The following is a 13,327-nucleotide window of genomic DNA, read 5'->3' on the forward strand; positions in this document are numbered from 1 at the left end:
TCACGAGGTCCATTATTAGTCAAGAAACCAGAAATATTCAATCTCACACTTTTGGCAGGTTTTAAATTTAACTGCTCGACTAATTGTTGTGTGATGAAGGTTTTCTGTGATCCTTGATCAAAAAGACCTCTAGTGTTAACTCTAGATTTCCTGTCAATTAATTTGAGTTGAGCTGTAGGCAGAGTGGTATTATTGCCTGACTCAGTAGCAAGTACATTTATTTCCTGATGTATCTTGCAATATTGTACTGTGGTAGAATTCGTAGAATTCTCCCCAGTTGTCATAGATTGTGTAGAAGTTTTTCTACATAAGGCATAATGATGTATACCTTTGTTGCATCTACTGCATGAACGTAGTTGCACTACACATTTACTGGAATCATGAGAGCCCATGCACTTGGTGCACCTGTGTAATTCTTGTAACCGTTTATTCCTGGTATTAAAGTTAGGATAAACAGTGTATTGGTAGGCGACATGTTCTTGACTACAGAACAGACACTTTCTCTCTCTGGTTGAATTTGTCCTTTTAGTAGACAAATCATTTGTTACATCAGAGGGAGATACAGAATAAATACCTACACTTCCACTCCCTTTTCCAGTGGATGGAGTAGTCTTAGGTTTGAATTTATTAGACTTATTTAAAGTCGATTTGGGTTTGACTGAGTTGTCAATATTAGGTGAGTTACGATGGGAGTTAGTAGAGAAGTTTGAAACACTTTTCCCATCTTGGTTGGCTCTTTGTCTTTCGACTAAGGTATGTAGACCTTCTGTAATTTCTTTCAAGGTCAGAAAGGTTTTATTGTACATAGTACACAATTTGTCTAAAGTTTCTCTTGGTAATTTTCGCCTTACAACTACTTTGGTCATCCATTCAGCTGTCTGAATTTGGACTTTAATTCTTAAGGCCTTGAGTAAAGATTCTAACTCTAGCCTGAAAGTTTGGAGAGAATCGGTAGAATTATTAGCAGATGGTAAATCTAGCAATTTTTGAACTAAGACAGTAATAGTTCTCTCATTGTTATCGTAGTTGGTTTTGAGCAATTGAACAGCTAGGGTGTAACCATCACTGGTCAGTGTTATGTTAGAGATTACTTTCAAGGCTTCATTTCGTAACAAGCCTTGTAAATAAGTGAACTTGGTTGTTTGAGGAATGTTAGCTTTAGAGTCTACTGCATCCACGAATTTACTCCAGAAATCATCCCAACTCTCATTCTCGTTACCAGAGAATGTGGGTATATTGATCTGAGGTAATTTGACATCAGGATCTGGAGGTGCAGTAGAGGTTATTGTTAATTTGTTTTTAGCAATTTGCTTTTTAAAGGGTTGAAGCTTAACCTGTATATCATCTTCATACTGGGCTAAGTCATTTACAATATCCTCAAGTTCTGTTTCACCTATAGAAGTTGAGTAAAGTTCTGTCAAATACATATTCATATGTTGCTTAATATGTGCGAATTTGCCTTTAGCAACTTGAAGTAAATCTTCTAATTCAAGGTAGTCAACAGGTGACTGTTGTGACAGATTTTGACATTTGGTAATCTGTCGGGTCAAATGACCTTTCAGACCGATAATTGAGCAAGAGCGTGGCGGCTCGATGCGGTAGTAGTCTGCTGTCTGCTCTGTGTCGAAGCTGTAGCGTCTTGGGTCGATTAGGACTGTACACGCCGAGTGCTACATTGTTGACTGTGGAAATTGAACTGTCTTCTATTCGATTGATTGATTGATGAAGATTAAGGCACCTATAAGGTGGCACGGGCATGAATAGCCCGTAAGTGGTGGCCCTTTTGAGCCATCACCAGTATCAAGAGCTGATACTGGAGATCTGTGGAGGTGCGACTGCACCCTGCGTGTGTCTTCTATTCATCAAATCGTTGCTTATATGGTGATTACACCTCAGCTTCCTCTAACAAGGTGAGAATTAAGAGAATTACCTGTAATATGAATACATTACTTGAATATGTTAGACATTAAGTCACTGCACATTCTCTCATGTGTATTATACATATATAAAACGCTAAATTGTAATGCCTGTCCTGACCTCAAAAGCTTCATAGAAGGTTGTAACAGAACCCATGAGCACCACACCAGAAATAAATACAGTTTTGATATTCCTAGAGAACGATTTAATCAAACTAGAAATGCTCTACAAATCAAGGGACCCAGATTGTGGAATGACCTTCCCAACCATGTTAAAGACTGTACCTCTCTCAACCAGTTTAAGATAAAAACGAAGCTATACCTAATAAATTCCCTGTAACCTACCTTACCCCTCTATTGTCAACCAATGTCTGTTTTTTTTTAAAGAGCGCTGTTTGTCGACAGAATTGTATTTGTGCTGCTTTTTCAGCTATGTTTTCATTCCATGTTTTCATTTTATTCTTTATGCTCAATTAGTATTGTGGAATATCTGGGGCTTGACTCAATTATTCAATTATTTACTTATTTAATTTAATAACGAAGGACCACCCACTTTTGAGAAAAGAGGGAAACTAATAAAAGTGATCATTAGAAAACACACTGAAGAACCAGTGTCTATGGATAAGAATTAGAAAGAATAATCACTTAAAATAAAGAATGGACTGTATGATTAATTAACTAAAGTCAGAGCCTCAAATACCTACATAGGGGGGGGGGGGGTATTACTAAAACTTCATATACGTCTAGGAACTAGTGTGGATCGTCACCAGTTCATTGTTGAGTAAATAATATTATGATCTAAAATGCTATAGAGTCAAATATGTGAACTCAAATTGTGAATATTAATGATTATTATATTACGGAGCAACCATCTAAATAAACACATAAATTTCCAGTAATCATATATGGTAAGTATATTCAATATAATAATCTTGCAAATTTGTATAATGATCAAAATGGAAGAATTAAATGTGTACAAAAAGTCTTAGCTTTAAGACGATTTCTATGACATCGTTTGTGATTCGTCCTCGTGATCTCAGGATCTCCACATAGAAGAAATTAGAGGTGAATAACACGAATGCTGTTAACAACTCGTTGACTCCTAGCATACGAGCTGTAATTTAAAGAATATTAAGTAGCATTGGACTAGGCTACTTTTAATCTCAATATTCATGAAAATAGAAAAAACACTAATGCGGAACTAACGTTGGATATGGGGTCGTCTCATTATATAACGACAGACTACTCACAAATATACAATCTTAAATGATGCATCAAGAAAGAAACTATACTTAACGTGAGCGTAGTTACTACTGAAGTCTGCCGATATCGCGTCTGCCAGTCCCAAACTTTCACGGCGTTGTACACGTATTTGTGGGTTTTGGCTTAATTCTAGACGCGTTATTGGTTGGCCGAGCACTATGGAGCACGTGGAAGAATAATTATTCACTATTAGTTGGGTATCAGTGTAATTCTTGCTGATCACTCCCAATCGCCAAGTGTCTCGCCACTCTTGACGCCAAGACCCTTCTCTCTTGTCCGCTGTCCAAGCACGCTCGCTGCACAATGGCGTCTCCCCCTTTCCCAACCCGCGTCTTGCATTCACCACAGAAATTATTAATCACGAACAATACTATTTCGCGCAATTGTGGCTGAAATACTTTAATGAAGACTAGGTTGCAATTAGAGGGATTTAAATATTATCGCCTTCTCGTCTTATGGTGTTAAACGAGAAATGGAGAAGATTTTAGTTTTCTCCATGGCATTCACGCGTGACAGAAAAACTATTACTTGATAACAATTGTAACTAAAAACTCTCGATTTAGAATTATTGGGAGTTATGTTATCCGTAAGTAATTATTACAGGGAATACTGATGATTTTAGAGAACCACATTCAATTCTCTAACACATTGGTAATAAATGTGTTTAACTAGACATTATCTGACGCAATGTTGGTGCTCTATTTCGTGAGAATTCTAGCATTAATACGCAGATACAATGGTTAGTTTATGTTGACACTACTGTTAGTAAATTTAGTGACTACTGTAGTTAGTATATAATAATAATGATTTATTATAATACAATAGTAGTTTATTAGTGTTGAAAATTTCCAACATAACTCCGGGGGGAGAATTCTCGGGTCGCAGTGCAATGTTGAGTACTGACATACCTATCCCGAAGTTAGTATTAATGTTAGTATGTTAGTACACACATAACGGATGTCCCGTAATTGTCAAGGACATACAAGAAATTTGAGTCTTGTAAAGAAATTCATGTTGAATGGAACATGTTATTGTGAATCATCCAAAGTTAATGACTAATAAAGCCTACAATAAACTCTGTGACTGGTGTCGCTATGACATGTAACGTTTATGTTACTAAGTCTTAACTTTAAGTTTGCAAACTCTTAGATACTCTAGATGAAATAATGTTATTGTTAATAGCCTATACAACAAATTAAGAATTAAATCATACAATTTAAGATAACTGAGAATCCACTGTGAGGTGAATGCTCTGGGTCATTGTGACTTGTAACGGATTTGTTACTTGACATCACAACACAGCATCATCATGATTACTCAAATTGGATGGGAAATTATTTGCTCTTAGTCAGAGCTATAATAGGCTTGTAGTTTCCGTTTGCATTGTTGAGCAGCAACTCTAGTGGGGCGGGTGCTCGGTGGATCAGAATTGTTGTCTTCGGAAACTGTTGGTGAAGCTGGTTCTGATAAACACTCTTGTTCTGCTAATTCGAGAGGTACCAACTTCTCTAAGGTTTTTAGGGTAATGTTGCCTCGGCACAAAACCTTTACTACTCTCAGGATGCCTTGGTGATCTGGGTGGATAGCAACAATTTTGCCTATTGGCCACTCTGACCTTGGTCCATCACTGTCAACCAATACTAGGTCTCCTGATTTAAGTTGAACTTTATTATAGGGGCTCGAAGCTCCATAGTGGTACTCTCGTAGAGCTGTGAGGTACTCTCGAGTCCACACCTCATTCCACCTTTCAATTACTCTTTAGAGATGTTGGTAACTTTCTACTACGTCACTCCTGGTTACATGGGAAGGGTCGACGGGGTCCTCTTCTGCCAAAGGTATCAGAGGGCTCAGCAGGCCTCCATGTATTAAATGTGAGGGACTCAGAAGTTCTCTCTGTGAGAAATCATCTGATAGGAAGTTAATGGGCGATTGTTGACTCGCGCCTCAATTTCCACGACGAGTGTTTGGAGTTCGGAGTAACTAATTTTCTGTCGATGTAAGGTCTTCCTTAAACACTTCTTGACAGTCCCTATCATGCGTTCGTAGAACCCACCTTGCCAGGGGGCTCTGGGAGCAATAAATTTCCAGTGGCATTGTCGTCTCTGCAGGACTGACTGCACTTCTGGATGATTCCATACCTCTCGGTGACAGGCTTCTCCGGCTACAAAATTTGAACCATTGTCCGATATCATTAGATTGGGACAGAATCTGCGAGCTGCAAATCTACGAAAAGCTTGGATGAAGGCTTCAGCACTCATGTCAGAAGTCACTTCTAGATGTACGCCTTGTGTGGTAGCACACGTGAAGATGCAAATATAAGTTTTCACTGGTATCTTATCTGGAGCGCCAGTGAGAAGTAAGGCTCCTGTGTAATCGACACCAGTGGTCTCAAAGGGACGGAGATGAACTACTCTTTCCTTAGGGAGTGGTGGAGGTCCTGGGTAAGGACACACTCGAGCGTCGTATCTTTTGCAGATCACACAGAACTTAATGATTGATTTGACGGTTTGACGACCTTGAGGAAGCCAATATTTCTGTCTGAGATCGGTGAGAGTGTCTAACACTCCACCATGCAAAGTACCATATTGATGGCGATGTAAAACTAGAAGTTTGGTAATGATGTGGTGACGTGGTAGAAGGATCGGATTCTTTGTATCCAAATAAATTTTTGCATGAAGCAAACGTCCTCCACACCTTAATATATTATGAGTGTTGGCATCATACCAGATACCTAGAGACTTGGTTAATTTATCTGGAAGATTTTCATATTCACTTCCATATGTCTCTTGTTGTGCACGTTTGATCCAGTAGAGGATAGGATTGGGAAACTTATGTCTGATTCCTATCTTAGCAAGAAAGTCAAACACATGTGCTGTCACTCTTAATAACTTATTCAAGTTAGAATAATTGTGAGGATTAATAGCTATGATTCGGTGAGGTTCTGGTTCTATCATGGGAGTAGTGATTTTGGTCACTATGACTTGTGGCTTTTGTTTGGGCCACTGACCACTAACAAGCCATGAAGGTCCATTAAACCACATCGAAGACTTGATGAGTTGTTTTAATGTTAATCCTCGAGATAAGTAATCTGCAGGATTGTCCTTAGTGGGAACATGTCTGAATTTATATCCAGCAGATAATTCATGAATTTCCCTAACACGATTACTAACGTAGGGAGTTTTATTGTTGTTATTTCTTACCCATTGTAAGACTGCCTCATTGTCTGACCACACGACGATTTCACCAAAGTGGATATTATTGAGTGTCTTGGTCAGGCAATGAGCTAATCTTACTCCCACCAGCAATGCAGTTAACTCCATTTGAGGTAAAGATCTCTTGTTAATTGGAGCAACTCTTGCTTTAGATGTGAGCAAAATTGATTGTGCACTATTGACTAAGTAGGCTACAGCGCCATACGCTTTGCCAGAGGCATCGCAAAAAACGTGCAAATTTGTGGGCAAGTTTTGTCCTGAAGCATTACGAGGAAATTTCAAAACACCTAACTGATTGAAATCCGTTGTGAGTATCTGCCATTTATCTTGCAACTCAATTGGCAACGGATCATCCCATCCCATATGTTTCTGCCAGCATTCCTACCTTAGGAGTTTGCCCCTTATTAATATAGGACTAAGTAAGCCTAAAGGGTCAAATGGTTGACTGACATACGAGAGTAATTTTCTCATGGTAAGGGATGAATTATTAGTTCGTACTGACTTGACATTCATCTCGTCAGTACTTGTGTTCCATTCCACACCCAGAACTTTTAATTGATTTGACACCTGATAACCTGGAAATTCTTTCTCGATTATCTGGTTTAATGATTTATTATTTGAGGCCCATGACTGTAGTGGCATATCGGCTCCTAATAACTCACGGTTAGCCTCATGGTAGATTTCTACCAAATTGGATTGATCATTTGTAGTTCCCTGGAAATTATCGACATACAAGTTGTCACTGATCTCTGTCTTATAAGAGCTATTTGACTTCCTCAAATGTGTATCTATTGTAGCTTGAAGTAGGAACGGGGAGGAAGTCGCTCCGAATAGCACAGAGGCAAAACGATAAGTTATGATATCACTGTTAGGATCCAGTGGGTCCTTAATCCAGAGAAACTTGGTGTAATTACGATCCTCTTCTTGTAAGCCTACTCTAAGGAAAGCTTTACTGATATCAGCAGTATAAGCGAAAATACCAGTACGGAACCGTAATAGCACATCATGTAGCCTTTGTGTTAGGCTAGGTCCCGTTTGGAGACATTCATTCAAGGACACGCTGTTTGGCTTCACTTTGGCACTACAGTTGAAGACAATACGTATTGGTGTTGTCAATGAATCTTTCACCACAGCGTGATGGGGTAAATAGTGACCTATTTTTCGGTCATCATTATCAACAACTTCGATAAATTTACTGTTGAATTGTTGTTGGATTAATTGATTATACATGTTCAGTTTGTCTGGCTGTTTCTTCAGCCGTATTAATTGAGACTGTAATTGTGAGGCTGCCATGAAATAATTAATTGGAAGTTGTGGATGATTCAACTTCCATGGTAGTCTCACCCAGTATTGTTTATCTTTATAGACAACTGTATCCAGATATTGCTGGTAAGTCCACATATCATCAGGGCTTGGTTGTTCAGGGACAATACCTAAAGTATCTAAATCCCACAGACGATGTACAGGTGGATCAGACTCATTATCTTCAGATATTTCTCTGACATGTAGGGGTGACTGTTCCAAGCCTAGTCACGCCACTATTATATTGTTAGATTGTTGGTTGGTTGACGCTGAATTTTGTTGGAAAAGCACTGGTCCAGTAAGCAATTTGCCTCCAGCAGATGACAACAAATTCATTCCATGTTATCTGGTGCATCCCGTTATAAATTTATAATAATGGTCAGCGCCTATAAGTATGCCAACATTAGTGAGGCAGTCAGAATTTATTTTGTAATCTGCTAGCCTCATGCGGTTTCGTTTAAGATATTTCGCAGTGCAAGCTAATCCTGTGACCTGCAGGTCTGTAGGAAGTTTGTCTACAACTACCGCTTGTATTGGACTAGTGGAAGATCCAAGTCTCACTAATACCTTAACTACTTGGTATTCACGAGGTCCATTATTAGTCAAGAAACCAGAAATATTCAATCTCACACTTTTGGCAGGTTTTAAATTTAACTGCTCGACTAATTGTTGTGTGATGAAGGTTTTCTGTGATCCTTGATCAAAAAGACCTCTAGTGTTAACTCTAGATTTCCTGTCAATTAATTTGAGTTGAGCTGTAGGCAGAGTGGTATTATTGCCTGACTCAGTAGCAAGTACATTTATTTCCTGATGTATCTTGCAATATTGTACTGTGGTAGAATTCGTAGAATTCTCCCCAGTTGTCATAGATTGTGTAGAAGTTTTTCTACATAAGGCATAATGATGTATACCTTTGTTGCATCTACTGCATGAACGTAGTTGCACTACACATTTACTGGAATCATGAGAGCCCATGCACTTGGTGCACCTGTGTAATTCTTGTAACCGTTTATTCCTGGTATTAAAGTTAGGATAAACAGTGTATTGGTAGGCGACATGTTCTTGACTACAGAACAGACACTTTCTCTCTCTGGTTGAATTTGTCCTTTTAGTAGACAAATCATTTGTTACATCAGAGGGAGATACAGAATAAATACCTACACTTCCACTCCCTTTTCCAGTGGATGGAGTAGTCTTAGGTTTGAATTTATTAGACTTATTTAAAGTCGATTTGGGTTTGACTGAGTTGTCAATATTAGGTGAGTTACGATGGGAGTTAGTAGAGAAGTTTGAAACACTTTTCCCATCTTGGTTGGCTCTTTGTCTTTCGACTAAGGTATGTAGACCTTCTGTAATTTCTTTCAAGGTCAGAAAGGTTTTATTGTACATAGTACACAATTTGTCTAAAGTTTCTCTTGGTAATTTTCGCCTTACAACTACTTTGGTCATCCATTCAGCTGTCTGAATTTGGACTTTAATTCTTAAGGCCTTGAGTAAAGATTCTAACTCTAGCCTGAAAGTTTGGAGAGAATCGGTAGAATTATTAGCAGATGGTAAATCTAGCAATTTTTGAACTAAGACAGTAATAGTTCTCTCATTGTTATCGTAGTTGGTTTTGAGCAATTGAACAGCTAGGGTGTAACCATCACTGGTCAGTGTTATGTTAGAGATTACTTTCAAGGCTTCATTTCGTAACAAGCCTTGTAAATAAGTGAACTTGGTTGTTTGAGGAATGTTAGCTTTAGAGTCTACTGCATCCACGAATTTACTCCAGAAATCATCCCAACTCTCATTCTCGTTACCAGAGAATGTGGGTATATTGATCTGAGGTAATTTGACATCAGGATCTGGAGGTGCAGTAGAGGTTATTGTTAATTTGTTTTTAGCAATTTGCTTTTTAAAGGGTTGAAGCTTAACCTGTATATCATCTTCATACTGGGCTAAGTCATTTACAATATCCTCAAGTTCTGTTTCACCTATAGAAGTTGAGTAAAGTTCTGTCAAATACATATTCATATGTTGCTTAATATGTGCGAATTTGCCTTTAGCAACTTGAAGTAAATCTTCTAATTCAAGGTAGTCAACAGGTGACTGTTGTGACAGATTTTGACATTTGGTAATCTGTCGGGTCAAATGACCTTTCAGACCGATAAGGGTCCTTTTCATTTTGTCAGCCGTTTCCATCTTGCTGGGTAAGGGCTGGTTTGATAGTAAATAGTTGTTACTGATGTAAGTGGGATATTGACTCATTCAATGGAGTTCAATATCAATATAATAGCCTAATGTATTAGAATAGACTACACTACCTCGTTCAGGGGTTAATTTACCTACCTAACAATAAGTAACTAAATATTTTGAGCAGTGCTTGAACTTCACCATTAACTTTCGTCCGGCTAGCTCATCTTTATCACCATTAGATGTAATGGTGATCATTCAGCAGCACTCAAAATGCATACACACAAATAATGAGTACACGAATAAGTAATATGGATATACTCTAATCAGAGTTATCCTAAAGTTTAATCCCACCCTTGGTAGGGTCAGCACAAGAATGAATAATATATGAACTACTAACTAGCTCAAGCCTAATTGTGAGAATTTCTACCTAAGATACTACAAATTTATTTAGTCTGCGTTTGTGCCAAATTCAGCACAATCACAGCCTAAATTCCTACCTAATAAAGGTTGGCAAAGATTAAATTGTGGTGCAGTAATGTGAATATAAAGTTGTGCTGTATTTTTGTTTTAGTTTTTTAGTTTATATAAATGTGCACTTGCACACACAGGTGAAAATACAATTATGTACAATTAATTTTGGCTTGCTAGCCACAGCCTTTTGTGGTGATTGATTGTGTTGATCAATTTGTCAACTACATGTGACCTAGACTCACCTGACAGGTGTACACCATCTCTTGCCAGGTTGCCTGTATGGTCTGGCTGTAAATTGAATGTAAGTGGCATCCAATCGTACTCGCTTCCTCAGCCTAAAGTTTATATATTTGGCAGCTCTTTGGTAATATTCTGGGCTTACTCCCCAACGATTATTATTACTCAGTTGGCGAGGTTCCACCAGTGAAGAACACTACTGAATTGCTGATGAGTTTAAATGAGGAAATTATGGTTTTAAGGTGATTAATTACCTCAGCTGGGTGTCAAGTAGGATGGATGTCATTACCACCTAAATAAATAATGGTTAGATGGTGAGGCCACTCTAATGCAGGTGTTAGTGTGGAATTATTATAGAAGTTATGAGCTGTTGCTCCTGGTGACCTGAAGATTCTTACCTCGGTATGAGGTATAGGTCTAAGTGTTGTGGGTAATTGACTGTGTCCCACGAGTGCTACCTTATACATGAGGTTTAAGTAGCAAATGAATTGGTGTGAATTAGGCTAACCTATGTGGTACACTGTCGGTAGACACAATTAATAAATGTGGTTAGTCTAGACTACTTCATACGGTGATTAGTTATTACTAATTAGTTCGAATCCGGTTCGAAGGACCATAATGTGGGATATCTGGGGCTTGACTCAATTATTTACTTATTTAATTTATTAATGTTCCCAATTTGAACATCTTTACCATTGAGATCATTGCTGTTTTCTTATATGTGCTGCCAATCTGTTGTATGGTGTTTATAAATCTTGTTATCTATCTTTTGCTACCCAGTCTCCCAATCTTTATGTACCCATTCTGAACATCTTTACCATTCTGATCATTGCTTCTTATATGTGCTGTCAATCTGCTGTATGGTGTCTATTAATCTTGTTCAAATTACTAATCAAGCTGTCAATGTAATCAATCAGAGCTTTAATATAACAATGTGCTTTAATATACTTATCTCTCTCATCTCATTTTTCTCTTGTAATGTATCTTTCATTTATCAATTCTGATTGAAATTACCTACTTAAAATTATCTGCTAGATTAAGGACCTGCCCGAAACGCTGCGCATACTAGTGGCTTTACAAGAATGTAAATACTGTATTATCCAATGTATTCGCTCAAACCCAATGTACCTTCTTGTATATATATAAATAAAATAAAATAAATAAATAAAATAATAACGAAGGACCACCCACTTTTGAGAAAAGAGGGAAACTAATAAAAGTGATCATTAGAAAACACACTGAAGAACCAGTGTCTATGGATAAGAATTAGAAAGAATAATCACTTAAAATAAAGAATGGACTGTATGATTAATTAACTAAAGTCAGAGCCTCAAACACCTACATTGGGGGGGTATTACTAGAACTTCATATACGTCTAGGAACTAGTGTGGTTCGTCACCAATTCATTGTTGAGTAAATATTATTATGATCTAAAATGCTATAGAGTCAAATATGTGAACTCAAATTGTGAATATTAATGATTATTAAATTACGGAGCAACCATCTAAATAAACACATAAATTTCCAGTAATCACATATGGTAAGAATATTCAATATAAGAATCTTGCAAAATTGTATAATGATCAAAATGGAAAAATTAAATGTGTACAAAAAGTCTTAGCTTTAAGACGATTTCTATGACATCGTTTGTGATTCGTCCACGTGATCTCAGGATCTCCACATAGAAGAAATTAGAGGTGAATAACACAAATGCTGTTAACGACTCGTTGACTCCTCACATACGAGCTGTAATTTAAAGAATATTAAGTAGCATTGGACTAAGCTACTTTTAATCTCAATATTCATGAAAATAGAAAAAACACTAATGCGGTACTAACGTTGGATATGGGGTCATCTCACTATATAACGACAGACTACTCACAAATATACAATCTTAAATGATGCATCAAGAAAGAAACTATACTTAACGTGAGCGTAGTTACTACTGAAGTCTGCCGATATCGCGTCTGCCAGTCCCAAACTTTCACGGTGTTGTACACGTATTTGTGGGTTTTGGCTTAATTCTAGACGCGTTATTGGTTGGCCGAGCACTATGGAGCACGTGGAAGAATAATTATTCACTATTAGTTAGGTATCAGTGTAATTCTTGCTGATAACTCCCAATCGCCACGTGTCTCGCCATTCTTGACGCCAAGACCCTTCTCTCTCGTCCGCTGTCCAAGCACGCTCGCTGCCCAATGGCGTCTCCCCCTTTCCCAACCCGCGTCTCGCATTCACCACAGAAATTATTAATCACGAATAATACTATTTCGCGCAATTGTGGCTGAAATACCTTAATGAGGACTGGGTTGCAATTAGAGAGATTTAAATATTATCGCCTTCTCGTATTATGGTGTTAAACGAGAAATGGAGAAGATTTTAGTTTTCTCCATGGCATTCACGCGTGACAGAAAAACTATTACTTGATAACAATTGTAACTAAAAACTTTCGATTTAGAATTATTGGGAGTTATGTTATCTGTAAGTAATTATCACACGGAATACTGAAAGAGAACCACATTCAATTGTCTAACACATTGGTAATAAATGTGTTTAACTAGACATTTTCTGACGCAATGTTGGTGCTCTATTTCATGAGAATTCTAGCATAAATACGCAGCTACAATGGTTAGTTTATGTTGACACTACTGTTAGTAAATTTAGTGACTACTGTAGTTAGTATATAATAATAATGATTTATTATAATACAATAATAGGTTATTAGTGTTGGAAATTTCCAACAAGTAT

The sequence above is a fragment of the Procambarus clarkii genome, chromosome 73 (assembly GCF_040958095.1).
Source record: "Procambarus clarkii isolate CNS0578487 chromosome 73, FALCON_Pclarkii_2.0, whole genome shotgun sequence".
Lineage (NCBI taxonomy): Eukaryota > Metazoa > Arthropoda > Malacostraca > Decapoda > Cambaridae > Procambarus > Procambarus clarkii.